The sequence below is a fragment of the Catharus ustulatus genome, chromosome 26 (assembly GCF_009819885.2).
Source record: "Catharus ustulatus isolate bCatUst1 chromosome 26, bCatUst1.pri.v2, whole genome shotgun sequence".
NCBI lineage: Eukaryota > Metazoa > Chordata > Aves > Passeriformes > Turdidae > Catharus > Catharus ustulatus.
The window spans coordinates 4,932,253-4,959,064 of NC_046246.1; positions in this window are offsets into that span (position 1 = coordinate 4,932,253).

Below are 26,812 nucleotides of genomic sequence, written 5' to 3' on the forward strand. Positions count from 1 at the left end.
CTGTTCATCCCTGCTTGAACAAGAGCAGGCTCTCAGCCGAGCTTGAGAAAAGAAGTCAGCATTCCCACAGAGTCCATTACAGTCCCTGGTCAGTTGTTCTGTCATTAATTATCCTCACAAGCAAAAAATATTCACCTTCTTGCTTTGAATTTCTCTCAGCCGAGCTCCTTACTCTTGTTTTATCCCAGGAAAGTAGGAAGAAAATTACCTTTATTGACTTACAGCAGGTTACTCCTGGTTTATTGCAGGTGTACACAGAGAGAATCAGCCCCTCTGGAGTTATTGCTGATTTACAACAGCAAGTAGGTACACAATTACTTGTGGTGATTTACAACTGAGTTACCTGTTATTTATTCTAGGTATTTAAGGGTATATCCACATGGGGGCCCTAAGGAAAATTAAACCAAATTAATTTTAAAGTAGATTAGTTAAACTGTGTGAGACCATGACACAAACCCTCCTCTTCTGAATTAAAGAGGCCTTAATGGTTTTGAGTTCATCTTAACTCCTTCCCCAGCGAGGAGCAGCTCAGCCCAGGCAGTGCTACCAAGGAATTGCCATGGCCAAGGAGGAGGAAAACCAGCCCTGCTCCCTGGAAAAGGGATCCAGCAGGAAAAACAGATTGAACCCCACAAAATTCAGTGGTGCAGCACCTTTGGCTTGCACTGGAGAGTCCAGGCAGGTTGATGGAGTGATCAGAATCTTTATTAAATTCCCATCAGCTCACCCCCTCAGCCCTTTCCAGCCTGCTATTCCAGAGGAGGATGGGGCTGTTGCACTTTATTTAATGTTCCTGTTTCACATTCCCTGCTTTGGCTGCTTCATCTCTCCTCACAGAGCTTCAATTTTCCTCAGAGGCTGAGAATAACGAAATTCTCAAATCTTTAAGATTGGAAAACACTTCCAGGATCAAACCCAACCACAGCTGGACTTTCTGGCCCTGCCAGAACCACTTTGGTGCCTGATGGAGGCTCTGGAAAAGGAGGCCACGAATCCCCTGCACCCACAGTGGCCTCCAGGCACAAAACAACCTGGATCTGGTGGCCCTGGGAAGGGATGGGGTGTCCCAGGGGGGTTCCTGGCAGAAGGAATGAGGGATGGAGCCCCAGGAGGGACATCCCAAATCCCCAGGTGAGAAATGAGAGATCCAGGAAGGAGATCCCAAATTCCCAGGTGAGAAATGAGAGATCCAGGAGGGAGATCCCAAATTCCCAGGTGAGGAATGGAGCCCCAGGAGGGAAATCCCAAATTCCCAGGTGAGGGATGGAGCCCCAGGAGGGAGATCCCAAATTCCCAGGTGAGGGATGGAGCCCCAGGATGGAGATCCCAAATTCCCAGGTGAGAAATGAGAGATCCAGGAGGGAGATCCCTCATTCCCAGGTGAAAAATGAGAGATCCAGGAGGGAGATCCCTCATTCCCAGGTGGGGGATGGAGCCCCAGGATGGAGATCCCAAATTCCCAGGTGAGAAATGAGAGATCCAGGAGGGAGATCCCTCATTCCCAGGTGGGGGATGGAGCCCCAGGATGGAGATCCCAAATTCCCAGGTGAGGGATGAGAGACCCAGGATGGAGATCCCAAATTCCCAGCTGAGGGATGGAGCCCCAGGAAGGAGATCCCTCATTCCCACCTGAGAGCAGAGCACAGAGCTGACCATGGAAAGCCTCCATTCTCCTCCATCCTTCCTCCAAACTCCCTTTTACCTCCTTACTCTTTTTCTTGCTCCACATCTTCCTCTCCCTTTCCTTTTCTCTCACACCACGTTTTCCCTCTGTTTCAGGCTGCCTGCTCTGCCTCAGCTGACTCCCATTATTCCTTGTGCAAGACAGCAAAGCCTCCTCCTGTCTCCTCCACTTACTCCTCTTTTCTCTCACATCTTTCCTGTCTTCCCTGTGACCTTTTCCTGCTGCTGGCCCAGGGAACCAGCCAGAGCTGGGGGAAAAACAGCCAGGTGAGGGATGAAGGGAGACAGAGAAACACCAACAAACACTCCCCAACAAAACCAGAGGCTGCCAAACTGGGAGGGAACATTTTCCAGGAGAAAGAGCAAAATGTTTCTGTTCTCTGTAAACATTTATGATTTATGAAGTTCCCTATCCATCACCAGGCTGGAAGCTGAACTATTCTGAGTTCTGAGGTGGAACTGGCTATTGCCACGTGACAAAAGCTTCCTCATGGCCTTTTCTTCCCTTCATTTAATGAGAAGTCACCTCCTGGATGGAGGAAAAAGGTTTCCTGCACTCATTATATTTATAAGCACTGTGCCAAACTGGGCTGCACTGGGGCCACTGGTGATGACCTCGTTGATGCTACAAAAAAAAATCCCTGAGAGCTGATCAGGCTCATGGGTCCCACAGACTCCCTGTAATCATCTCAGAGTCATGAATTCCAAATGGCCAGATATTAATTAAAGTTCCCCTTTTGATTGCAGGGCAGGAATCCATCTGGGAGCCTGGCAGGACAGATGAGGGGGCTGATGTGCCAAAGCAAGGTGGCTGTGGAAAAGGGCAGCACCCTGGGATGCCTCACCTGTTTGAGTCAGACTTGTGTGGCTCATCCTCACTCTGCCCACCTGGGACAACACTTATTAAAAAAAAAAAACAACCAAAGTTGAAAGCCTGCAAGAGGATTTGGAGGGGTTTTTTTTTTTTTGCCCTTTCACAATAACCTGCAAGTGTACATTACTCACAAAGCTGGGGGAAGCAGAGCTCTCAGATGTGTGAGGCTCTGAGGACACAGCAGTGTGACCACTGCTGCAGATACAAATCAAATAAGGCATTTGCCAAATCTAACAGACTCTGCCACCTTTGATCATGTTAATTTTTCTGCTCCCAGTTCCTGCTGTAATGTTATTTCATGAGACACTCAGCCTTCAAAAGAGCAGAACAAAAATTCAGCTTCCCATCCTCGGGCCTTTGAAGAAAGTCTTGGAAATGTAACTCCAGTGTCAGTGTTGAAAATCCGGGAGTTGAGAGGAGAGGTCACACTTGGAGGAAGGGTGACCTGCATTAAAAAGGGTGCTGCTGGCTGGGACAAACTTTAAATGTAGGGACTGCTGTCTAAGAGCTGAGTTTAAATTCAGCTCAAGCACTTGGGGCTCAAGGAACTCGTCAGCTTCCTCTGGAGAGCAGTTTGGAGTGTTTGGGTACTGAGGATAACCATGAAGCACAACCTCCCCTCTGCACAAGGCATCCACCTCTTCCAGAAGATAAATTAATATCACAAACATCCACAGCCTTCCAACACAAGAGGTCTGGCTGGAATGCAGCCTCAGAAGTGAAAACCTGGTGCTCCTGGAGGCTGAATTCTGCCTCCTGGTTTGTCCTGGTTTGGAGGACAGGTGTGTGCTGAGAAAGGCAGGAGCCTCTCTTTGAAATGGAGAATGTAAACCCTCTCCCTACAAATTATTAGAATTTTTGAAATCACAGGGCTCTCAGGCAAAGATATGGGAATAGGAATAACAGTTCTTTACTAGGGAAATTAAAATAGAAATACAGCACTACAAAGAACAAACCCAAGCCCTGCCAGAGTCAGAATCCAAGCTGACAGCCGTCAGTCAGGCAGGGTGTTGGCAGCAGTCCCATCCCATGGTGGCTGCATCCTCCTGCAGTGACAGATGTGGCTCAGTTGGAGCAGTGCTCCTGTACAAGGTGCAGTTTCCTCCCAAGCTCCAGGGGTGATGTGGAAGGGTCTGGTTTTCCTCTGGGATCCAGTGGGAAAGGCTGCTCTGATGTTCCAAATCTCAGTTTTTATCTGGGTAGGAAATGTTTGGCTCCTCCCCCTGGCTGGAGCATCTCCCCATGGGATGATGGAATTTTATCAGCCATGCCCTGGGACTCAGTGGCCATGAACAGGAGAGATCTCCTGGAGGGAGGATGGGCTGTGCAAAGATAAAGAACACTGCCCCAGCTGGTTTAACAGCTGCCCATTAACAGGAGATATCCCACAGAGATCAGGATCACTGCCCCAGCTGGTTTATAAAATCTGACCCATGAACAGGAGAGATCCCCTTTGGGAATAAAGACCATTGTCCCAGCTGGGTTAACAGCTGGTGATGGAACACAAACTTTTGAATGCATCCCTGTATTTCAATCTAAGACACCAGGGTGTAGATGCCTCATCCCTGGAAGTGTCCAAGGCCAGCTTGGAGAGGGCTTGGAGCAGCCTGGGACAGTGGAAGGTCTCCCTGCACATGGCACAGATGTGAGGTGATTTTTAAGGTCCCTCCCAACCCAAGCCATGCTGTGACTCTGTGGTTCTCCAGGACAAAAGTGTCAGTGTTGCAAACACCACAAAAATAATCAGGGGGAAGTTTTACAGAATCCAGCACTGCAGAACAGGGGTGAACCTCACCTTCAGTGAGTTACAGCAGAGCTCAACTCTGCTGCTTTGTGGTTTTTTTTAATTTAATACACACCCTAATTGCAATGTGAGTGCAGAGCAGCCCAGCAGCAGCAGAGCAGCCCGGCAGTAGCTCTTCAGAGCTGCTGGGTTATGAGCAGGGAGATGTTTATTGCCCCATCCATTCCTGGGAAAATCACTTCACTGACTCATCCCCTGCTCTATACTTCCTAAATAATGGGCTGAAGCATCTCTGAGCAGCCCAGATGCACCTTGTGAGCAGCTTTGAAATGCAGAGGTGAGGAGCACACGGAGTCCATGCCGAGGAAAAACCCCTTGAAGACAAGGAATGCAAGGTTTGGTGTTTTCAAAGGCACAAACGGGACTGGCAAGGCCCAATTCCTGCTGGATTTTACTGAGATTTAAGCACTGAAGCTGCCTAGGAAATCCCTACTGACAGTAACAGCACTGTGGGGTTCACATGGATCCAGTTGGATGTTTGGGAAGCAGGAAAAGCAGCAGCTGCTCTGGCTGAAAAAATTCTCTTTTCCTTTCCACAACAGCCTCAAGCACTGAAAATCCTGTTGAGTACAAGAGAAAGTCCAGGAGATGCCACCAAACCCTTGGATTCACCTCCTGCTCTGCTCCCAGCTCCTCTGGGGTGTGGCTGCTCCAATTCCACCATTCCATCCCCACCAAACCCTTGGATTCACCTCCTGCTCTGCTCCCAGCTCCTCTGGGGTGTGGCTGCTCCAATTCCACAGCTCCATCCCATTTTCCCTACAGGGATACCAGCCCAGGCTCTGGGATCAGGATTCCAGAGCACAGCACTGGCTGATCCCTGTCCCTCTCAAAGGAGCTGAGAACCTAAATTCTGGTATTTGCCAAGGGGAGGAAGCCCAGGGCTGAGCTCCTGGGGTGAAATTGTGCCTCTCCAGGTCCCAGAGAGCACGAGGGAAGTGGGAACAGGACACTCATGGTGGCACAACGGGATCAGCTCCAGCATTCCCATCTCAGCCTGGGCAGAAACGAAAGGCAAAAGGAGAAAAGGCAAAATAATTCACCTGGTGTCAGGAACACCAGGCCAGGTGTGTTCCCTGTCAGTCCAGACTGCCTTGATGCCAGAAAAAGCAGTGCATCCAAAAGTGGCACTGCCATGGGACACAGAACTGCTGGGGCAGAGGGTTCAGTTCTTCCTCTCATCCCAAAAGCACCGTGCATCCTCCTCCAGGCCCTCCCCAGCTCCAGGATTCCTGTTCCACATCCTGAAGCTCCCCCTTGTCTCTCCTGCCTGCAGGAAGGCTGAGGGTTCCCAAGGGATCCAAAATGTGTTTCTCACAGAGCAGAACACCATGGGCGCTGTCCTGTGGGCTCCCACTTGTCCCAAGCCAAGTCACAGAACCCCAGGATTTAGGTTGGAAAAGCCTCCAAGAGCCTCGAGTCCAAGCTGTGCCCCATCCCCACGGTGCCACCAGCCCAGGGCACTGAGTGCCACACCCAGGTGTCCCCTGGACACCTCCAGGGATGGGGACACCTCCACAGACCCCAGGAGAGGTCAGTCCAAGCAGAGCTGAGGGGTCACACCTCATGTGAACCCAACAAACGAGGTCCCTCCTCAGAGCAGCTGCTCCTGGCTCCATTCCCATTTCATTTCCCTTTCTCTCCCAGCCAGAGCTGTTTGCCCCGGGTTTGCAGCTCTGGGGGCGAGCTCTGATCTGCTCCCCTGCCCTCCCAGCCTCACCTCCTTGGGAAATCCGATGGCTCTTCCATGGAGAAGGCTCTGTTCTGCCACCAGGATTGTTCCTTTTCCGCAGAAGCTGAGTGATAAATCAAGCTGACACCTCCCAATCCCCACGAAGCCTCCTCAGCCGCGGCGAGGTTTTGTCGGAACATTCCCAACATTTATTTCTTTACCTTCCCTTTGCAGCAGGCACGGGGAGATGGATGAGGGTGACACTGCCAACACCCCCTCCCTGTCCCCAGGAACACAGAGCCAGGAGCTCCACGCTGCCTGTGCTGTCACAGCCTTCTCCAGATGCACAGCCGAGCCAAAAATGTGGATTTTAAATCTGAAATCCCAATGAAAATCCTCAGGGCACGGCCACCCCGGTGTCCCCTGGGAATCTGGGGGATGTTCCCAGCAGGAAAATAACTCTGGAAGGTGCCAGGGAGAATTCCAGACCAGCTAAAAGGAACTCACTCGTGTCCCATGTGAATTTAACAGCTGAGATTTTCCAGAGAGGATCCAACCTTTGCACGCTGACTTGCAGCTAAAAATATTCCCGTACCACATTTCTTGTTGGATTTTCTTCCTTGAGAACAGAGGAGAGCAAGGTAAATTCAACAAGCAACCTGAATTTAAGCCCCCCTAAATCTGTCCCCCAGAGCCTAATCCCTGTTCCAGAGCTCCAGGGATTATTCTGATGCAAACACAGCCAAAAAGCTGCTGTGGCATCACCTCTTGCTCAGAGATCCCAAATTTTCAGAGTTATTAAAACAGAAACTTGTCCATATTTTGAAATCTGGGAGAGGCACGAGGTGGAAACCCTAATCCAGATGGCAGCACCCCTGGGGTCTCACCTGTGATTCCCAAAATCACACATTTCCTCAGGAAATCAGCAGCTGAGTTTCCACAATCCTTTAATCCCTGGGTGGAAGATCCCCATTATCTGTCCAGTACAAGACACATTATTAAGGGATTATGTTTGCAGCAGGTAAAGGTCACTTTTAATGCTTTTAATGATTTTAAAATGGATTTTTCTTTTCAGATTTACTATTTTCAAGCAGCTTGGCTGAGAAAACGCTGCCTGGTAAGTAATATGAATTAAAAGGGAGAGCTTCACTTGCACAGTTCTCCAAAAGAGAGCCCAAAAGGGATCAATTGTAATATATGGTGGCCCAGTGCAGAAAATACAGGCCAGGATTTCAAAAACCCCCCAAAATTAAAAAGTTTCCTTTAAGGAGCAAGTTGAAACAGATTTGCTGTCCTCCCAGTAAGTAACAAGTGGCTCTGGATGGCCAAATCCCATTTTTGGCTGCACAAATATCAAAGGGCCTCGTTTTTTTGGTCTCTTCTGCATGAATTGTGAAGCACAGACCCCTCCCAGCCCAGGCTGCTCAGTCTGTCCCATGATGTGTGCTCATGCTGAGCCTCCAGGGGACTTTAAATAAAAGGAGAAACACTCTCAGCTTCACCATCCAGTTCCATTTGTTCTTTCCAGTGCACCCAGTCCTTTTCCAGCACTTTCCTGCCTCTCCAGGGGGATAACAGCATCATCATCCCACTGCCAAGGACCCTTCTGCTCCTCATTCATGGTGCAGCCAGGCTTGGGTTCCAATACAGGGTGTGATCAAAGGTGTCTGTTCTGTCACCATCTGCTGAGGGTGGGGCAGTGATCCTGATCTCTGTGGGAGATATTCTGCTAATGGGCATCCATTGAAACCAGCTGGGGCAGTGTTCTTTATCTCATGGGATATCTCCTGTTCATGGCCATGGTTTATAAACCAGCTGGGGCAGTGTTCTTTATCTCATGGGATATCTCCTGTTCATGGCCATGGTTTATAAACCAGCTGGGGCAGTGTTCTTTATCTTTTCACAACCCATCCTTCCTCCAGCCAGTCATTTTCTGCTCATGGCCATTGAGTCCCACTGTGGCACTGATAAAATTACTGCATCCCATTGGGAGTTGCTCCAGCCAGGGGGAAGAGCCCAACATTTCTTACCAAGATAAAAACAGAGGTTTTGGGACACTAAGGGAGCCCCTTTCTCCACTGGACTCCAGAGGGAAACGGGATTGCTCCACATCCCCACTGGAGCTTGGGAGGAAACTGCACCTTGTACAGGAGCACTGCTCCAACTGAGCCACATCTGTCACTGCAGGAGGATGCAGCCACCATGGGATGGGACTGCTGCCAACACCCTGCCTGACTGACGGCTGTCAGCTTGGATTCTGACTCTGGCAGGGCTTGGGTTTGTTCTTTGTAGTGCTGTATTTCTATTTTAACTTCCCTAGTAAAGAACTGTTATTCCTATTCCCATATCTTTGCCTGAGAGCCCCTTGATTTCAAAATGATAATAATTTGGAGGGAGGGGGTTTACATTCTCCATTTCAAAGAGAGGCTCTTGCCTTTCTCAGCAGACACCTGTCCCCAAACCAGGACACTGACCCAGTGAAAGCAGTGACAATGGAGTGACAAAGCAGAATTTGTTTAGGTTTAGGGTGTTTCAGTTTGTTCTGTCACACCCATGCAGCAAAAAGAGCTCAGCAGGGGTTTGATGCCTTCTACGATCCTGCAATTCCCTCCTCCCAAAGAGTCTGAGTTTGTTTGGCCAGAGCATCACAGCCAGGGATGGCAACAGCACTCAAAGCCTTGCCAGGAAACCCCAACCTGTCCTGAGCTGAGGTCAGGGCAAACACAGATTTCCCGTAAAATCCTCCTCATCCACAAGGCTGCAAACCCAGACACAAATATTGGTGTTTTAGGAGGCCTCACTAATACAAGACACCGAGAAATAAATAAATGGGGGAGTAACAGTGTGCCCATGGAACTGAAATCAGCTCCTGGCTGGGACTGGGCTCCATCCTCCCCATGGATTCACCTTCTGCTTGGACCATGGGAGCCACAGCCCTGCAGCAGCTCTGCTGTTCCACCAGCTCTCGTCTGTCCCAGGAAATCAACTCATCAAATATCAAAGGTACAACTCCCAGGGCAGGGGCCAGGCACTGCATGGGAAGGAGTGGAAGAGCTGATGGTGATCAGATCATTTTTGGGAATAAAAAGCAATTTATTTTTATTTATTGAAGGTCCTTCAGGTACATTTAGGGCTCCCCAGAGGCTATACCCAAAAAAATAGAACGGGTCATGAGTTTTCACACTTTTATAAGTTTGGTCCATTTGCACATTGGGGGTTAATGTTCCAATCACAGCTCCAGGTAATGAAGTCATTTACCCCAAGTTTGCTCCCCCAACTCACTTTTGTTTCCATCTCTGGGGGTCTGAGGCAGTGAGGTGTCCTTGATTCCCAGCCTGGAGAGGAATTGTTGTGTCTGCCCAAAATGGGAGAGCAGCAGCTCACACTGGATGTGGAGTTTAGAGTTATACAATAAAGGATTGCAGGGTTACAAATAAATGAAAATATAAAAGCTAAAATCCTAAGGCATCACTGGCATCACCCGGCCCAGCCCACTCAGCAGACACTCAGGTTTTTATGGATGTGGATTTTCCCTCAGGCCACAGTTAGGTCACCCCAAAATTGTGGGATCAGCCCAGGACAGGGGGTTTTGGAAATGTCCAGCCCCAACATCTCCAAACTCTCCTGCACAAGGTCCCCTTCTCCCAAATCCTCCTGCCCAAGGTCCCCTTCTCCCAAACCCTCCTCCCCAGGGCTGTTCCCAGCCTGCCCATCTGACACAATCACTGCATTTCCAACAATGTCAATCATTAATTCCAAACCCTCCCTAACAGCCTTGAAAAGTGCTTTGGGATAAGGGAACTTCAGAACATCACCAAGTCACCTCACACTGCTCACTCCCAATTTTCTATTATTCATGACAATCACTGGTGTTGGATGGAGCTGTGTGGCTTTTTAGTGGAAAGTGTTTTAAAGCAAGTAAACCCTTCCCTTTGTAATTTTTCAAACACTACATAAAAATATCATAATGCATCAAGTCTGCACAAGTGTTCTCTGGACTATTATGCACTTTAAACTACCCCTGAGATGAGGTATATTTGAACAAAAGGAGCTTTTAAAAATAAAATAATTTTGCATTGAGATAGCATCTCCTTGCTCTCCCGGTGCTTCACGAACTCAAATGCCTCCCCATAATTATCCTTTTGATTGCCAAGTAAATGAAGAACAGCAGTTAATGACCACCAGACACTGGAGCACTGGGACTGGATGGTAAATGCAGCTCAGTCAGGCAGGAAAAAATGCTTTGAATTCCTTCATTCCCAGGTGAGATCCACCTGTCCCAGGTGAGAAGCTGGACAAGGCTCTCAGAGAGAGCTGCTCCCAACACGGGCAGAATCCCAGAATTCCAGAATTCCACATGCACAGTGTTGGAAATGCAGGATGCTGCAGGAGGAAGGAACAGCAGAAATGCTGCTCAGCACCATCCTGGCACTGATGGACCTGCCAGGTTGCTCAGCCAGGTCCTACAGGACATTTGTGGCTCCTGTCAGTCCTGGCCCCAGAGCTCAGGGCATTACACAGAGCAGTCATTAAAGCAGTTTGCTGTTACAATTCAACTTGTAACGCTAAATGAACATTACAGTGCTCCAGCCCAGCTCAGAGAGTCACAGTTATTTACCCCAGCCACAGATCTCAGCCCTGGGAGTTGATTTGCACTGTCAGCCGTGTCCTGGAACGAAGGAAAGCCACACATTTCTGTAGGCACCTTCCCTGCCCCAATCCAGACAGCAGGAGTCAAAAACCATCACATTTCCTGGCAACTGAAAAGTTACATAAGGAATTTGTTTACCCCCAACTCCTGCATTTGGCAAACAAGCCTGGCAGGGCAGAGGGACAGGCAGGAGGGGACAGCAGAGGGGGACAGGCAGGAGGGGACAGCAGAGGGGGACAGGCAGGAGGGGACAGCAGAGAGGGACAGGCAGGAGGGGACAGCAGAGGGGGACAGGCAGGAGGGGACAGCAGAGGGGGACAGGCAGGAGGGGACAGCAGAGAGGGACAAGCAGGAGGGGACAGCAGAGGGACAGGCAGGAGGGGACAGCAGAGGGGGACAGGCAGGAGGGGACAGCAGAGAGGGACAGGCAGGAGGGGACAGCAGAGGGGGACAGGCAGGAGGGGACAGCAGAGGGGGACAGGCAGGAGGGGACAGCAGAGAGGGACAAGCAGGAGGGGACAGCAGAGGGACAGGCAGGAGGGGACAGCAGAGGGACAGGCAGGAGGGGACAGCAGAGGGACAGAGCACAGCCCCAGCAGCACCAGGCAGAGCCTTGGGGATAAAAACCTCCCTGAGCTGGGATCTCACACTCCGGGTTCTGCACCCCTGAAATTGTGGAACACTGGGAGCATTGGGATTGTCCAGCCTGGAGAAGGGAAAGCTCCTGGAGGGACCTAAAGGAAGCCACAGCAGAGATGGAGAGAGACTTTGGACAAGGGATGGAGTGACAGGACACAGGGAATGGCTGCAAAGTGGAAAGAACAGATTTTGGGTGGGATGTTAGGGAGGAATTGTTCCCTGTGAGGATGGGAGGGGACTGGGAATTCCCAGAGCAGCTGGATCCCTGGAAGTGTCCAAAGCCAGGCTGGATGGGGCTTGGAACAGCCTGGGACAGTGGAAATTGTCCCTGCCATGGCAAGGGTGGCACTGGGTGGGATTTGAGGTCCCTTCCAATCCATTCTGGGATTCCCTTGGCAAAGTGCTGGGAAGGACACATTGAACACCACAACCCCAGACCCACAAATCAGCTTTTTATGGTTCATTTTCAGGACTGGAGGGTTTCCAGCTGGCTGGGCACAGCCTCCTGGTTTCCCTTCACCTCATTACTCTTTTCTCCAGTTTGCTGGTGGTGAGGAAATCAATCCTTGGGGCTCTGGTTTTTCAGCCCCCTCCCAGCTGTGACATCAGAACTGGCACCTGCAGTTGGGTTTATAAAACAGAAGAATCTTGCCCTTTCCTGCAGAGATCTCCATTGCAATTGTGACTCCCTGAAAGGTTCTGAGCCCTTTCCAGCACAAGCCAGAGCTCCCACACCAGCAAGCAGCTCAGCTGTGGCTGCAGAAGGTGACAAAGGACAATGATCTCAGGGGAAGATCCTCCTGCTCCTCCGAAGGGCACAGCCTGAGTCAGGCACATGTGGGGGCACTGCTGGTCAGCAAAACCTTTGTGACCCAGAAATCAAAGGGAAACCAGGAGGGATCTCAGCAACATTTCACCTGGAGGTGCAAAACACTCCCAGCATCCTTCCCCCATCCCACAGAAATAAAGCAGGATGCAGCTCCATCCACGCCAGGAAGGCACAGGGCAAGGAGAGGCTTTCCCAAGTGATTCTTTGTGCTTGGAGAGATTTTTCCTGACCCAGGGATGGGAGCAAGCCTGGATTTGCACAGAGCAGAACCAAAGAGCCAAGGCCAGGCTCCATCTCTGAGAGATGCTGCAAACACCACTCCAAGCCCAGAGCTCTCAGCCAGCCTGAGCCCCCCAGGTCAGGGCCAGGGTGGCTTCCAGAAACCTCTCTGTGCACAGGAGCACGAGAAAGAAAAGGAGAAAGTGCCCCTCAGCCTGGCCTGAAGCAGCAGGGCATCTCCAGGCTCATTATGCAAACCACAAGCAGATAAAAATTAAGTCAAGATGGGAAGGAAATGGTTTTTGTTTGTGCCAGCATCATTGAATAAAAGCAGATTTTCCCTTCCCTGCAGCAGTCATTTGGTTGCTGAGCTGTGTTTTGTCTCTTCCCCTGACCCCTCTGTATTTTGCCTTGGACAAACACTTTGAAAATAATTCAGCCAGCAACTTTCAGCCATTGTTGTTAATCCCAATTTTTTGTGTGTCATTAATATCAGATTGGTGTTAAGATTCATTTAACCCCTCAGTTATCAGTTCATGTCCTTGGCTCTGATCTCAGAATATTCTTCCAGGGGCTCAGAAAGAAGCAGGAACTCTCTCATTTTTCTCTAATTACCTAAACACCCAATAAAACCAAACTAGGGGCTTGGCAGGAGCTTTTATCACCCCAAACTCATCTGAACAGAACCTCAGGCTGCAGGGAAATCCTTCTGAGCATTTTCAGGTGAGCTGAGCCCAGGAGTCACTGAAATGTCAAGATGCAGGTTGAGATTGGAGCTCTGCAGACAGGTCCACACCCAGCACAGCTCCAGGGAACGTTTCCCACCTGTGAAATTGGATTTGTGCTCTGGGGGGGATGTCTGAAACCCTAGACTGCATTTTGGCCATTTTCCTGCTTAGCTTTTCCCTGTCTGCCAAGGAAAGCTGGACAGCCTGGGCACTAAAGGACTCTAAAAAGGATTGTTCTTACCATTAAACACGTGGGAAATGAATTATTTCCCCCCTCTATCTTAGATTTGGTTGATTTTTTAATTTTTTTTTTTTTGCAAGAATATTTTTATAGAATTACAGAATGGTTTAGGTTTGGAGACACCTTGAACCCAGTTCCACAAGAAGGGACACATTCCACTGGGAATTGCTCCAAGCCTGTCCAGCCTGGCCTTGAGCACTTCCAGGGATGGGGCAGCTGCAGAATTTTTGGGTAACAGAGCTGTTTTTAGAGGGTGCTCTTGCAGCATTCCTGCAGCACTGTCAGGTTTGCTGGGTCACTGATTGTCACCATGGGCAGTCCCTGCAGGGTCCAGCTCTGCAAATTCCTGCAGCTTCAGGACTGAGCAGAGATTCAGTTCCTGTCCTATTCAGTGTCAATCCAATCCCAACCTGGATTTTTGCTCTCCCTCCTTCATGGCTGCTTTTACCCCATTTCTGCTCTGCCCAGGTAAAATCCTGGAGGGTGAACCCAGCCCTGAGATTCCTGAAAGAATCTTTTTCTCTTTTTCTACCAGACTCACATCCTGCTTGGAGCTGTGGCTCCAAACCCTTCTGCTCCAGCTGATTTTAATGAGGATTTTTAGTGATTTCTCTCCAGCATCAAAACTCAGAGCACTCTGAAATACAAAACTCTTCCTGGGATTTGCCTCATCCACCCAAATATTGCCCACAAGCAAGGATGGAAGGGTTGGGAAAGGAACTAAAACCTTCCCCACACTTTGGTCAGTCTGTGATTATTTAACTTAATTCCCTAAAAATGGTGGCTGGAACACAAAGAAAAGGGGACACTGGAATGAAATGTTCTCTTAAAAAAGGTCAAAGCACAAGGAATAAAATGTAGGGAAAGAGAAAAACATGGAAAAAGAGAGTTGGGGGGAAAAAGATAAAATCAAACCAACAACTGCCATGTCGGTGTGTCCTGTTCTCTGAGGATTTCAGTGACCTTAATGCCACTAAAAAGCACTTGTGTACTGTCTCTGCCACTGATTGAACACTCAAAAGCTTCAAATCTTGTTTCCTTTTTGTGTTCAAGTCCTAAGAGAGGAAGGACAGATTGAGCTACTCCTCACCCTTCCCTTCGTACATAATTTATCAAAAAATAACAACTCCCTTTTCCCTACAACTGCTTTGAAGGTTCTCTGTGTTGTGTCACAACGAACACAAAAAAGACCATTTTTATAAACACTGACGAGATTCACACCAAGATACAAAAATCAAAGCCTAAATCCAACTGAAATCACCTCATTATGTAACTTTTTGTTGGCAGCAATGGCGTGGATGAAGTTTGGTTGGTTTTATTTAGGTTTTTCGGGGGGGGGGTTGAGGTGTTGAGGTTATTTTTATATGATTTGTATTAATGCTGTGGTCAGATTTATTTATTTTCTTGGTTTTTTTGTTGTATGTCAGCCTCTAAGAGCCACTGGGATGATTGTTTGTTTTTGGGGAGAAGCTGAATTTGCATTTCTTGCACAGGGAAACTCTCAGTGCACAGACACAAAACTCCATCTCCACCACCTGGACTCTCCGGCACAACAAATTCTCCTTTCCACACGGATTTTCCAAAGGTAAAACACCTGCCAAACATCCTGAGATCAGCTCCTGCTCCTCCCTGCAACACCCACAGCTAAAAATACTCCAGCAGCAAAATCCTAGTTGTAATCTAACACTGTAAAAAAAAAAAAAAAAAAAAAAAAATCAGTTTTTTCTTGTGCTTTTGCAAAAATAAAAATTTCTGAGGAGAGAGCTCCCAGCTCAGAGTTTGCTCTGCTTGAAGATTTGACAGAAAACTTCCCAGGTCCCCAAAGGTCTCCAAATCCCAGCTGTGCCCCATCCCCAGCCTGTCCCCAGCCCAGGGCACTCGGTGCCACCTCCAGGGATTCCTTGGGATGGGCATCCAGACCTCCCTGGGCAGCCCCAAGGCCTCACCGCCCTTCCCATGCAGAAATTTCCCCTCAAATCCAACCCCAAACTGCCCTGGCCCAGCTGAGGCCGTTCCCTGTGTCCTGTCCCTGTTCCTGGAGCAGATCCCAAATCCCCCCCGTGTCCCCTCCTGGCAGGGATTGTGCAGAGCCAGAAATTCCCCCTGATCCCCCTTTTCTCCAGGCTGAGCCCCCTCAGCTCCCTCAGGAATTCTCCAGCCCCTTCCCATTCCCCTCAGGAATTCTCCAGCCCCTTTCCAGCTCCTCAGGAATTCTCCAGCTCCTTCTCATTTCCCCTCAGGAATTCTCAGCACTTCCCATTCCCTCAGGAATTCTCCAGACCCTTCCCATTCCCCTCAGGAATTCTCCAGCCCTTCCAATTTCCCCTCAGGAATTCTCAGCACTTCCCTTTCCCTCAGGAATTCTCCATTCCCATTCCTCTCAGGAATTCTCCATTCCCTTTCCCCTCAGGAATTCTCCATTCCCTTCCCAGCTCCATTCCCTGCCCTGGCCCCTCTCCATCCAGAGCTGTCCCCAGCGGTGGCAGTGCCAGCACAGGGGACAGTCCCTGCCCTGTCCCTGCCCACCCTTCTTTGCACTGCTGCAATTACACCAAGAAAGAACAAAATTTTTGTGTGATTAAGGCATTTTTTCCCTCTTTTCTGATCTTGGAGGATAATTAAATCACAGCCAAACCACTGGGGTGGAGCTGCTGTCCCCTCTTCCTGCACTTGGCTCCCAGCAGAGCAGCCCAGCCAGGACCTTGCTGCTCCCCCTGCACTCACAGCAGGCAATAAATAAATCAATAAATAAATCAATAAATAATAATAAATCCCAATAAATAAATCAATAAATAATAATAAATAAATCAATAAATAATAATAAATCCCAATAAACAATTCAATAAATCCCAGACTCACCCCATGACTCCCACTCAGTGCAGAGCATCCCTGACACTGCCCTGGATTTATTTTCCCTTCTCATCAAAAATCCCCAATGAGCTGTGACCCCTCCAGGAGAATTTGAGCCCCTGCCTCTGAGGACACCTCCCCAGCTCTGTACAGATGTTACTCTCCACTCCTACAACACTCACACAAAACAATCCTATTTTTGCACCATTTCAAAGTGCTCTGAGTTGTAGAGGCAACTCTTTATCAAAGCCATCTGAGGAGATGAAATAATTTTATAATCCTTTGAAGAGCTGATTTTTTTTCTTTCTATTTCTTTTCCCCACTCAAATATCCAGGCAGTTTCTGCAGACTGCAAAATATTCTGTTGTTTCTGTCAAGTTCTGGACAAACCTCTTGATTAACGCCTCCCTCAAGCAATTCTCTCTCCTTTCTGTTTTTTTTCCCCCTCTTTTACAGCATTTGCTGAGGGAAAAGCACGTTATCAATAACAGGGATTGCACATGATGGAATCTGATTGATAGGCTGTAATAAATGATATTGTAATTCAAGCAGTGGCCCTGATAAAGCAATCTGATATACCAGAAATGCAAGAAAGAGGAAATATCTGCAGAAAATGAGTGTGGCTTTTGGCTATATTGCTGTTTTCCTCCACCCACCCAGGCTGTGGCAGGGAACTGAGGGGCAAAGCTCTGACATGCAGAGGGGACATATATCAATCAGATGTTTGCAGGGAGATGAAGTGGTTATTTTGAATAGATCCATCAGCAAAAGTGGTATTTTTAATAGTGGGAATGGGGGCTGGAGGGCTCCTGAAGCTGGGGATGCTCTGGGGCTGCGCTGGTGTTCGTGTAAAAACATCATTCCAGGTGGTTTTATTGCAGAGCTCTGGGATCAGGGGCACAACCCCAAATCTGACTCCACATGGACTCCAGAGGGACAGGTTTTTATACCCTTTTCCTTATATAATAATTGTTAAACCCATATTGTTCTATTGTACACATTGATCTTATCCCAGCAGGGATTGTTGTGATTTCCATCAGGTCCCCAAATATCCTTTCTCTTGATTCTTGGGTTCAGCCCCAACACTTCTGGATTTTAGGTACAATCAGTCAATGGTCAGGTTTGGATTCAGCCCCTCCTTTGGGTTTAGATACTTCAGGATTTAGGTACAATCAGTCAATGATCAGGTTTGAATTCAGCAGGGATTGTGCAGGGCAGAATGGCAGAATCCCCCAGCAAGTGACAGAGTGACAGTGACAACAGGACACGGGGCCAGCTGAGTGAGATTCTCCTGCCCTAAAAAAAAAAAATAAAAAAAAAAGGTAAAAACCTGGGTCCAGATGCAACATCTTAAAGAGGAAAACGCTGGGGCTGTGCAGAACAGGATGGCAGTTCTGAAGACATCTGCTTTTGGAATATAAAAAAGATCTTTATTTCCGCTCTAAAGTGCCCATAAAACGATAAGGATCCATGAGAGGCTACCATAAATGCACCAGACCTTTCCTATGGAGTGTGCAGAAGGATTTTTTTAAAGTGCATTTTTAATTATTAAAGTCATGAAAGCAGCACATTTCTCTGTGCAGCAGCAGCCTCTCACCACAAGGATGTTTTGGGGAGGAAAAGGCCCATTTTAGGTACAACCCAATGTGATGAAGGTAAATTCTTTCAGGGAAAGGAGAGAAATTGCACTGGTGAATCAGCTCCCTGTGCTGTTCCATTTTAAAAGGGCTCCTCAGAACCAGTCATTCAGAAAAGAATGGCTCAGGTGATGCCCTATCCTAAAATTTAGGGCCAGACACTGTTAAGAAATAGATAAAAAAGGCCAAAAATCATCATGGCATCACAGGAATGGACTCACACAGGCAGCAACGACAAAAACCCCTCAAGACTTTTCCTGGAAGCAAGAACAGCCTTAAAGAGCAGGGGTGGAAATTGCTGTCACCACTTTGTCCCTGAAAATGTGCAGGGAGAAAACACCAGAGGAAGGGCAGTGCTGATGGAATTACCCAGGGGAGGAGAATCCCTCAAAGCAAAGCTGCTCCCACAATTTCCTGCAAAACCACCACCTGGTTTGTGTCTCATTTCCCCTAATCTTCCCAAAAATCAGTTTACTCCACTCCAGACCAAGGCTAAGCCAGGCTCTGGTGAGGCTGCAGCAACTCTTGGTCACTGCACAGCTCCTCTGGCTCACATAGAAGAAAAAAACCTCAACTCAGAGTAATTCAGGAATCAGTAAAAGTGCCCAAAGGAGGCTCCAGAGATGGTGAAGGGTCTGGAGGGGCCACACCAGGAGTGGGTGAGGTTCAGCTGGAGAGGAGGGGACTGAGGGTGATGCTTTAAGTTCTCCTGTTCTGCTCAGGTGTGCAGTTTTGGTTTTATATTAAGGGTTGCTAGGATCTTTTCACAGGGTGGTGAAGACAAAACAGTTCTGTTCCAGGACAATATCTTCAAACATAAAATAAGCATAGAAGGATGAAACCTCATGATTTGAGGTTATTGATTGGACAGATGTATGCAAATGGACTAAAACCTATAAAAATGTGAGATCTCCTGACCAAGCTCTCTTTTGATTCCACCCTGGAGCCATCCAGGCAGGGACTGTGACACTGCTGCTGCCAGGGTGTGAAGACCCCTCAATAAATTCCATTTTATTCCTCTGAAATCTGTGTAGCCTCTGTTCCAGCTCCTCTGGGCATCAAGGGGAGACTCACAGCTCTGATTTCTGCTCCTGTGACAGGGACAGCACCCAGGGAAGGGCTGGAGCTGAGCCAGAGGGGATTTAGGTTGGGTTTAGGGCACCCAGGGAATGGGAACATGCTGCCAGAGCTCCAGGAGTGTTGACAGCACTCTCAGGGTGGGGTTTGGGGTCTCTGTGCAGGGCTGGGGGTGGAATCAATGATCCTTCATCCCTTCCAGCTCAGGACATTGCATGGTTCCATAAATCCACCCCAGCACAGGAATCCCCCACAAGGATCCTTCACACAGGTGTCCCTTCAGCCTCCAACTGGAAAACAAAGTTAACAACAGATTTCATCTGCAGGAGGCACAGTGAGTGTAATTTAAGTGAACACTGAAAGGTGTTCACATCTGCTGATAATTCAGTTCAGCTGAGTTTCAATAAGCTGCTAAATCTGCCCAAGGAAACCCAGGAGTCCAGGGCAGAGGAGCTGGAAATTCAAAGCTGATTCCCCAATTCAAGAGCTCAAATGGAATATTAGCTTTCCTCTTTCTTAAAAGAGAGAAAAAGGTACATTTACCAGACTGAAGAAACATATAGAAAACAACAACAAAAAAAACCCCAACCTGACAAAATGACACAGCTTCCCAAACAGACAAGGAATAAAAAATTTAAACACCATTCCCTGAAATGCAAGTTGTTCCTGAACAGATGAAATAAGGGAGGGGGTGTAGAATCAAAGCCCAGAACTCTGCAGAGCGCCAAGCACTTCCCTGCTCAGGAATAAAATGTTTTCTGAAAAGGTTTTGTTGAACTCATTTATGGATAATGTAAGTTACAGCTTAGTAGTGTGGTATAAATATTTTACACGCCACTACAACGAGCTCGGTGCTGAGAGCCCAGGAAATGTGGGGGTTTATTTGCCACTGCTCTGCAGGAATCAATTCCAATTGATCCGTTTGGAAGTGCCTGGGCTGCTCCCAAGGTCCTCCCAGTCCCTGCTGTTGGTTTAGCTGGGTAAACTCTGGCCATGGAAATGGCTTTTTGGGGGTGCAAACAGCAAACAGGAGTCACTTCCTTCACCCCCTCCAAGGGAAGGTGTAGGACTTGTGAAGGGCTGGAGGTGCTTTGGAGCAACTGGGGAAGGAGCTGGAGCTGATGGAGAAGTCCAGAGGAGCCCCAGGATGAGCAGAGGGATGGAGCAGCTCTGCTGGGAGGAAAGGCTGGCACAGAGAGCACAGGTGACATCACTGTGACCTTCCAGGACCCAAAGGGAGCTTGCAGGGAAGATGGAGAGAGACTGTGGACAAAGGAAGAAGTGATAGAACAAGGGGGAAAGGCTCCAAACAGGAAAAGGGGAGATTTGGGTGGGATATTTGGAAAGGAATTGTTCTCTGGGAGGGTGGGCAGGCCCTGGCACAGCTGTGGCTGCCCCTGGATCCCTGGAAGTGCCCAAGGCCAGGCTGGACAGAGCTTGGAGCAGCCTGGGACAGTGGAAATGTCCCTGCCCATGGAGGGGTGGGACAAGATCTTTAATTTCCCTCCCAGCCCAAACCATTCCACGATCTGCACACTGCTGAGAAGGAGCAGCACCGTAGGGAAAGAGCTTTAATTTATGTCACAGGACACCACTGATCCTAAAAAAACCCTAAAGCCCAGCCAGGACCTGGCTCCCCTGAGCTCTGTGTCCCTCTGTTCCCTCTCAGGTGGCTCCAGACCCCTCCCCTGGGTGTTAGAGCTGAGATCAGCTCCTGCTGTTCTTCCAGCAGCAATCCCTGCCCACGGGGCAGGAGAGCCTCAGTCCTGGAGGAGAACAGGCTGGGAAGAGTTCCACAGCACCCTGAGTGCCACCAGTGCCACCTGTGCCACCTCAGCATGGCTCTGTCCTGCCAGTGCCACCCCAGCATGGCTCTGTCCTGCCAGTGCCACCTGTGTCACCTGTGCCACCCCAGCATGGCTCTGTCCTGCCAGTGCCACCTGTGTCACCTGTGCCACCCCAGCATGGCTCTGTCCTTCCAGTGTCACCAGTGTCACCTGTGCCACCCCAGCTCAGCTCTGTCCTGCCAGTGTCACCAGCGTCACCTGTGCCACCCCAGCATGGCTCCGTCCTTCCAGTGCCACCTGTGTCACTCAAACACAGCTCTATCCTGCCAGTGCCACCTGTGCCACCCCAGCTCAGCTCTACCCTGCCAGTGCCACCTGTGTCACCTGTGTCACCCCAGCACAACCCTGTCCTGCCAGTGTCCCCTGTGCCACCTGTGCCACCCCAGCATGGCTCTGTCCTGTCAGTGCCACCCCAGCTCAGCTCTGCCCCGCCAGTGCCACCTGTGCCATCCCAGAACAGCCCTGTCCTGCCAGTGTCACCTGTGTCACCCAAACACATCTCTGCCCTGCAGTGCCACCTGTGCCACCCCAGCACAGTCCTGTCCTGCCAGTGCCACCAGTGCCACCTGTGCCACCCCAGTTCAGCTCGGTCCTTCTAGTGCCACCTGTGCCACCCCAGCTCAGCTATGCCCTGTCAGTGCCACCCCAGCACAGCTCTGTCCTTCCAGTGTCACCTCTGTCACCCCAGCACAGCTCTGTCCTGCCAGTGCCAACTGTGTCACCTGTGCCACCCAGCTCAGCTCTGCCCTGTCAGTGCCACACCCCAGCACAGTCCTGTCCTGCCAGTGTCACCTGTGCCACCTGTGCCACCCCAGCATGGCTCTGTCCTGTCAGTGCCACCCCAGCACAGGCCTGTCCTTCCAGTGTCACCTGTGTCACTCAAACACAGTCCTGTCCTGCCAGTGTCACCAGTGTCACCAGTGTCACCTGTGTCACCCCAGCTCAGCTCTGTCCTGCCAGTGCCACCCAACCACAGTTCTATCCTGTCAGTGCCACCTGTGTCACCTGTGTCACCCCGGCACAGCTCTGTCCTTCCAGTGCCATCCCAGCTCAGCCCTGTCCTTCCAGTGTCACCTGTGCCACCCCAGCTCAGCTCAGCCCTGCCAGTGTCACCCCATCCTCTGTCAGGATGGATCACAGTGAGAGTTGCTGCCTGTGCCCCCCAGTAAAGGCTGAGTTTGCACAGCCCCAGCTGCTCTGGGCTCAGCTCTGAGGTGCCAAGGTCTGCTCTGGGCTCAGCTCTGAGGTGCCAAGGTCTGCTCTGGGCTCAGCTCTGAGGTGCCAAGGTCTGCTCTGGGCTCAGCTCTGAGGTGCCAAGGTCTGCTCTGGGCTCAGCTCTGAGGTGCCAAGGTCTGCTCTGGGCTCAGCTCTGAGGTGCCAGGGTCTGCTCTGGGCTCAGCTCTGAGGTGCCAAGCTCTGCTCTGGGCTCAGCTCTGAGGTGCCAAGGTCTGCTCTGGGCTCAGCTCTGAGGTGCCAGCTGGGATCTCCAAGGTCTGCTCTGGGCTGGGAGGGCGCAGACACAGAGTGTGAGCAGTGACAAATTCCTCCTTCTGCTGTTGAGTCAGAGCCAAATGACAAATCAGTGACAAAGCCAGGACAGAAGTCACTTCAGAGTCCTTCAGTCCTCACCCTCTCCTGTTTTCTTGAACAAACTTCCATGCCAGCCTTGTTGAATATAATTGTTGAAGCAAGGACAGCTATTTTTACATTTCAATTTCTCTTGGCATGTGTCTAAGCAAAGCAACACGAACAAAAGGGACCTGTCTTCAGCTGATCATAATGCCATCAAATTAAAAGTTTATGTTTCTTAAACACAGCAACGCCTGCCTTTGATGCCTCCAAAAAAAAAAAAAAAAAGTGGTTTCAACAGAGGAAATCACAGAGCATGAGCAGGAGTGGAGGTGGGAACCAGGTGCATCAAAAGGAGGGAAACAAGCACTGAGCTAATGAATGTAAAGGCTCTGACTTGTTTGAGTGGGATGGGATTTGTCATCCTCCAAAGCATTGTCTTTGTACTGGAAAAAACAGAATATTTCAAGGTGATTTTTTAAAATTTTCTAACAGGACAAAAGATGAGATGCACCACTGGCTGTCACTCTGAGCCAGGAGTTGCCACTGAATCTTGATATAAGAATTTTCCCTTGGACTTCTTGTCACTTTAATACCTGCCCATTACACAGCAGGAAGCACCACACTCATTCCCAAGAGAAAACTGCATCCTGAAGGCCTGGGAATGGAGTGGGGAGTGAAGAACCACTGCAAACACCTCAGCAGGGGACGAGGCTGCCTCGTCCTCACCTGGAACTTCTGAATCCCACCTGGGCTGGGTGGGCTCCAGGCTGCAGGGTCAACTCCCTGTCAGGTGAGATCATCCTGCTCCCAAAAATCTCATTTCCCAGGATGCCTGTGCTAAAACTGGGGGGAAAAAAAGGTTCCTGATTTAAATTCACCCTCCAGGCAGGCTCATTTCGGAAACTGCAGCTACTTACTCTGAAAACATTTTGGTCTGGAAATCTTATGAGATTCCAAATGTTTTATACATTTTACTGCTGAGTGGGCAAGAAATACAGACTTGTCCTTTCCATTTTATCAGCTCGTGTTTGAAATGATGGAGGACAGGCAGAGCTGTGACAGGGAGGCTGTTGGAGCTCTGCTGCAATTTGGGAAGTGTTGGGGTTCTCATCAGGCCCCTGCTGAAGATTTAGGGCTGCTCCTATTTCAGCTGAACCATCTTTACCAAGCCTCACTCCTGCACCCCACAGTTCACTGGGATTGTGTCCTGTACTGGGAAAAAGAGAAATAAATAAATGCAAACCAGGCACGAAATAAAAGTCACCTCCATGACGAGCACCCTTCCCTGGCAACAGCCTCATTGCCTTCTTCTCTCATCTATAAAAAAAATAAAAAATTTAATTGCAGCAGCGCATTTAGAAGGGAAAAGAAAAGGCTTTTTATGCTGCTGCTGCTGCCCACAGGGCTAACATTTGCAAAGGACTGAGAAAAAGCCTGTGGACATTGTAATTACCAGCTCAGAGGGCTCCTCCCAGCACTCATGGGGTCACCACAGCTCCTGCAGCTCTCTGGGCTCCACAGAACTCCAGCACATCCCAACTGTACCAAAAATCCACGAGCCTGGCTGGGCTCCGTGCAAAGCTGCATCACTCAGCAGCAGCAGCCTTGCTCCAGGACGTGCCTCAAGTTATGCCAGGGGAGGTTTAGATCATATATCAGGGACACAATTTGTCACAGAAATGATTATAAAGCATTGGAATGGGCTGCCTGGGGCAGTGGTGGAGCCACCATCCCTGGAAAGGTTCAGAAAATGTGTGGATGTGGCACTGGGGACGTGGCTTAGTGGTGAGCATGGTGGGGGTGCTGGGCTTGGAGATCTCAAAGGTCTTTTCCATCCTGATGGATTTATGGAGCTGTCCCAGGTTACAATGTAAAGATGTGCCCAAAAGTTTGTGTTCTGTCAGCAGCTGTTAAACCAGCTGGGACAATGGTCTTTATTCCCAAAGGGGATCTCTCCTGTTCATGGGTCAGATTTTATAAACCAGCTGGGGCAGTGATCCTGATCTCTGTGGGATATCTCCTGTTAATGGGCAGCTGTTAAACCAGCTGGGGCAGTGTTCTTTATCTTTGCACAGCCCATCCTCCCTCCAGGAGATCTCTCCTGTTCATGGCCACTGAGTCCCAGGGCATGGCTGATAAAATTCCATCATCCCATGGGGAGATGCTCCAGCCAGGGGGAGGAGCCAAACATTTCCTACCCAGATAAAAACTGAGATTTGGAACATCAGAGCAGCCTTTCCCACTGGATCCCAGAGGACAGGAGCTACCAGATCTTTCTACAGGATCACAACTTCAACAAGAGCACTAGACTGCTCCCACCACTCAGACCAGCAGGGTGTGAGGTTGTGTATCTTTTTCTCTCTTTTAAAAAAGAGGAAAGCTAATATTCCATTTGAACTCTTGAATTGGGGAATCAGCTTTGAATTTCCAGCTCCTCTGCCCTGGACTCCTGGGTTTCCTTCCACTCTGGCAGTAGTTTTTCTTTCGCACTATTGCATGTATTTTATTTTTCTCTTTTTTTCCTATTAAATTGTATTTCTGACTTGGAGTCTCTCACTGGTTTTGGTTTCAAAACCATTACAGGAGCATCTCCCAGAGGTCTTAGGTTTGCCAGGGGGCTTTTCTCAGGGCCAGCAGCAGCCTGCCTGCATCCCAGGAGGGAGAGCAGGGTGACAGCACCCGTGTCCCTCTGGGCACCCAGGAGGAACCAGCTCCTGCCCAGGATGCCAGAGCTGCCCTGACTCTCACAGAGGTTTCTACCTCTAAACTGAACAAATTTGCTAAGATGAAATCAAAGAAGAATTAACGTGGAGCACTCAGGAGAAATTTCCATCCCTAACACACCTCCTTCCCTCGCCGTGCCTGCCTCATTAAGGAGGCTTCAATGAAATCCTTTCAAAAACAGGCACAAAAACAATGGAGTGATTGCGGTTTGTGAGGAGCTGGGATGCAATTAGCATATGAACATCGAAATGGTTCTGCAACCTCCAGCAGCTCTGGGCTGTCTATGTCTTTTTAGATTCCCAGGTTTGGGGTTTTGGGGGGTTTTTTTTGCAATTCTGTTCCAATTCTTCCCCCTCAACTGAAGTTCAAGTAACCAGGGCCAGGTTGGGCAGGGCTTGGAACTGATCTAGTGGAAGATGTCCCTGCCTTGGAATGAGATGGGTTTTGAGGTCCCTTCCAAGCCAAACCATTCTAGGATCTTGTGAAGAGCAGGAAAACTGTCCAAGGGAGTGGTGGAACTCCTGGGGGTTATCCAGGAATTCCTGTCACCATCAGGAACCCTGGGGCACAGGGACAGGTGAATCAAGGTGTCACTAGAGAGCCTTGAATCATCATCCCAGTTCAGCAGAGGGTCTGCACACAGCTGCTTCTCCTGGATCTGCCAGAGACAGCAGCTCAGGGGGTTGGATCTGTGTTCCCTGTGACCCACACAGGGGTTTTCCTGGGGACAGGTGACAGGGACTGCACCCAGAGAAGCTCACAGTGCAATCACCCTGTAGCTGGTTCTTTACCAGCTCATGAAATAATCAATAGTTATGTTGAGAGGAGCTTCCTGTTTGCTCTGCACATCTCATCCTGCACATCTCCGTGCCCTGAAGCAAAGGAGGAGATTTGGAGTCTCACTTGGCACAGATGGTGCCTCAGCTCGGGCCCAGCAGATGGAGGATGCTGCCTGCAACACGAGGAGTCAATAAATGTTCCCCTCCAGACACCTGGCTTCATTTCTCTTTATGGATTAAGAACATTTCACCATTTCCTCTGGCCCATGCACTGAGTCACTTGGACCCTCTTAGGTCTGGTTTAAACACAGCTACTCCCCCTCAGTGCCGTGTCATTGTTCCCTGTGCAAGTGCTTTACACTCTGGATTTACACTGGAATTTTTAAAGCAAAGAATTACACAGCACCTGGGCCACCCCCCTCTCGACAGTCCCTGTGTCCCACCACCACTATTTTATTTATTGTCAATAACTGCTTACTTCAGGCAAAAAGGAATTAATCCCTTGCGCCCAGCCAGGAGGTTTAAAATCAGAATTTTCAGTGTTAAAACCACACAGCTTAAACCAATGAAACAATGCCACTAGTCAGGAGCAGCAGCCAACTAACACAAAGTTTCCCCTGCTCTCCAAAGGCTGCAAAGACAATGTACCTTAATGAAGAGGCACTGAAAGCAATTCCAAGCCCACGCAGCCCTGAGGTGGCAGAGCTGTGCTGGCACTGAGCTCAGAATTCTGCTCTCAGCAGCCCCTCATTCCTGCCCCTCGCTGCCTCCTCTGGCTCTTTGCTGAAGTGTCAGAGGTGGGAATATTCCAGCCTTTCCAGCTGTTTGGGGAAGGGGTTCCCCTCTTCCCCAGCCACAGCCAGAGGGAAGGTCATTTCTGCCCCTGATCCATCCCTGGCTGAGAGCAGGTTGATAAATATTTATAGGGCTAAATGCTCAGGGGGGGCAAACAATCAAGTGTTTTGGGAATGTCACCGAGTGTGATA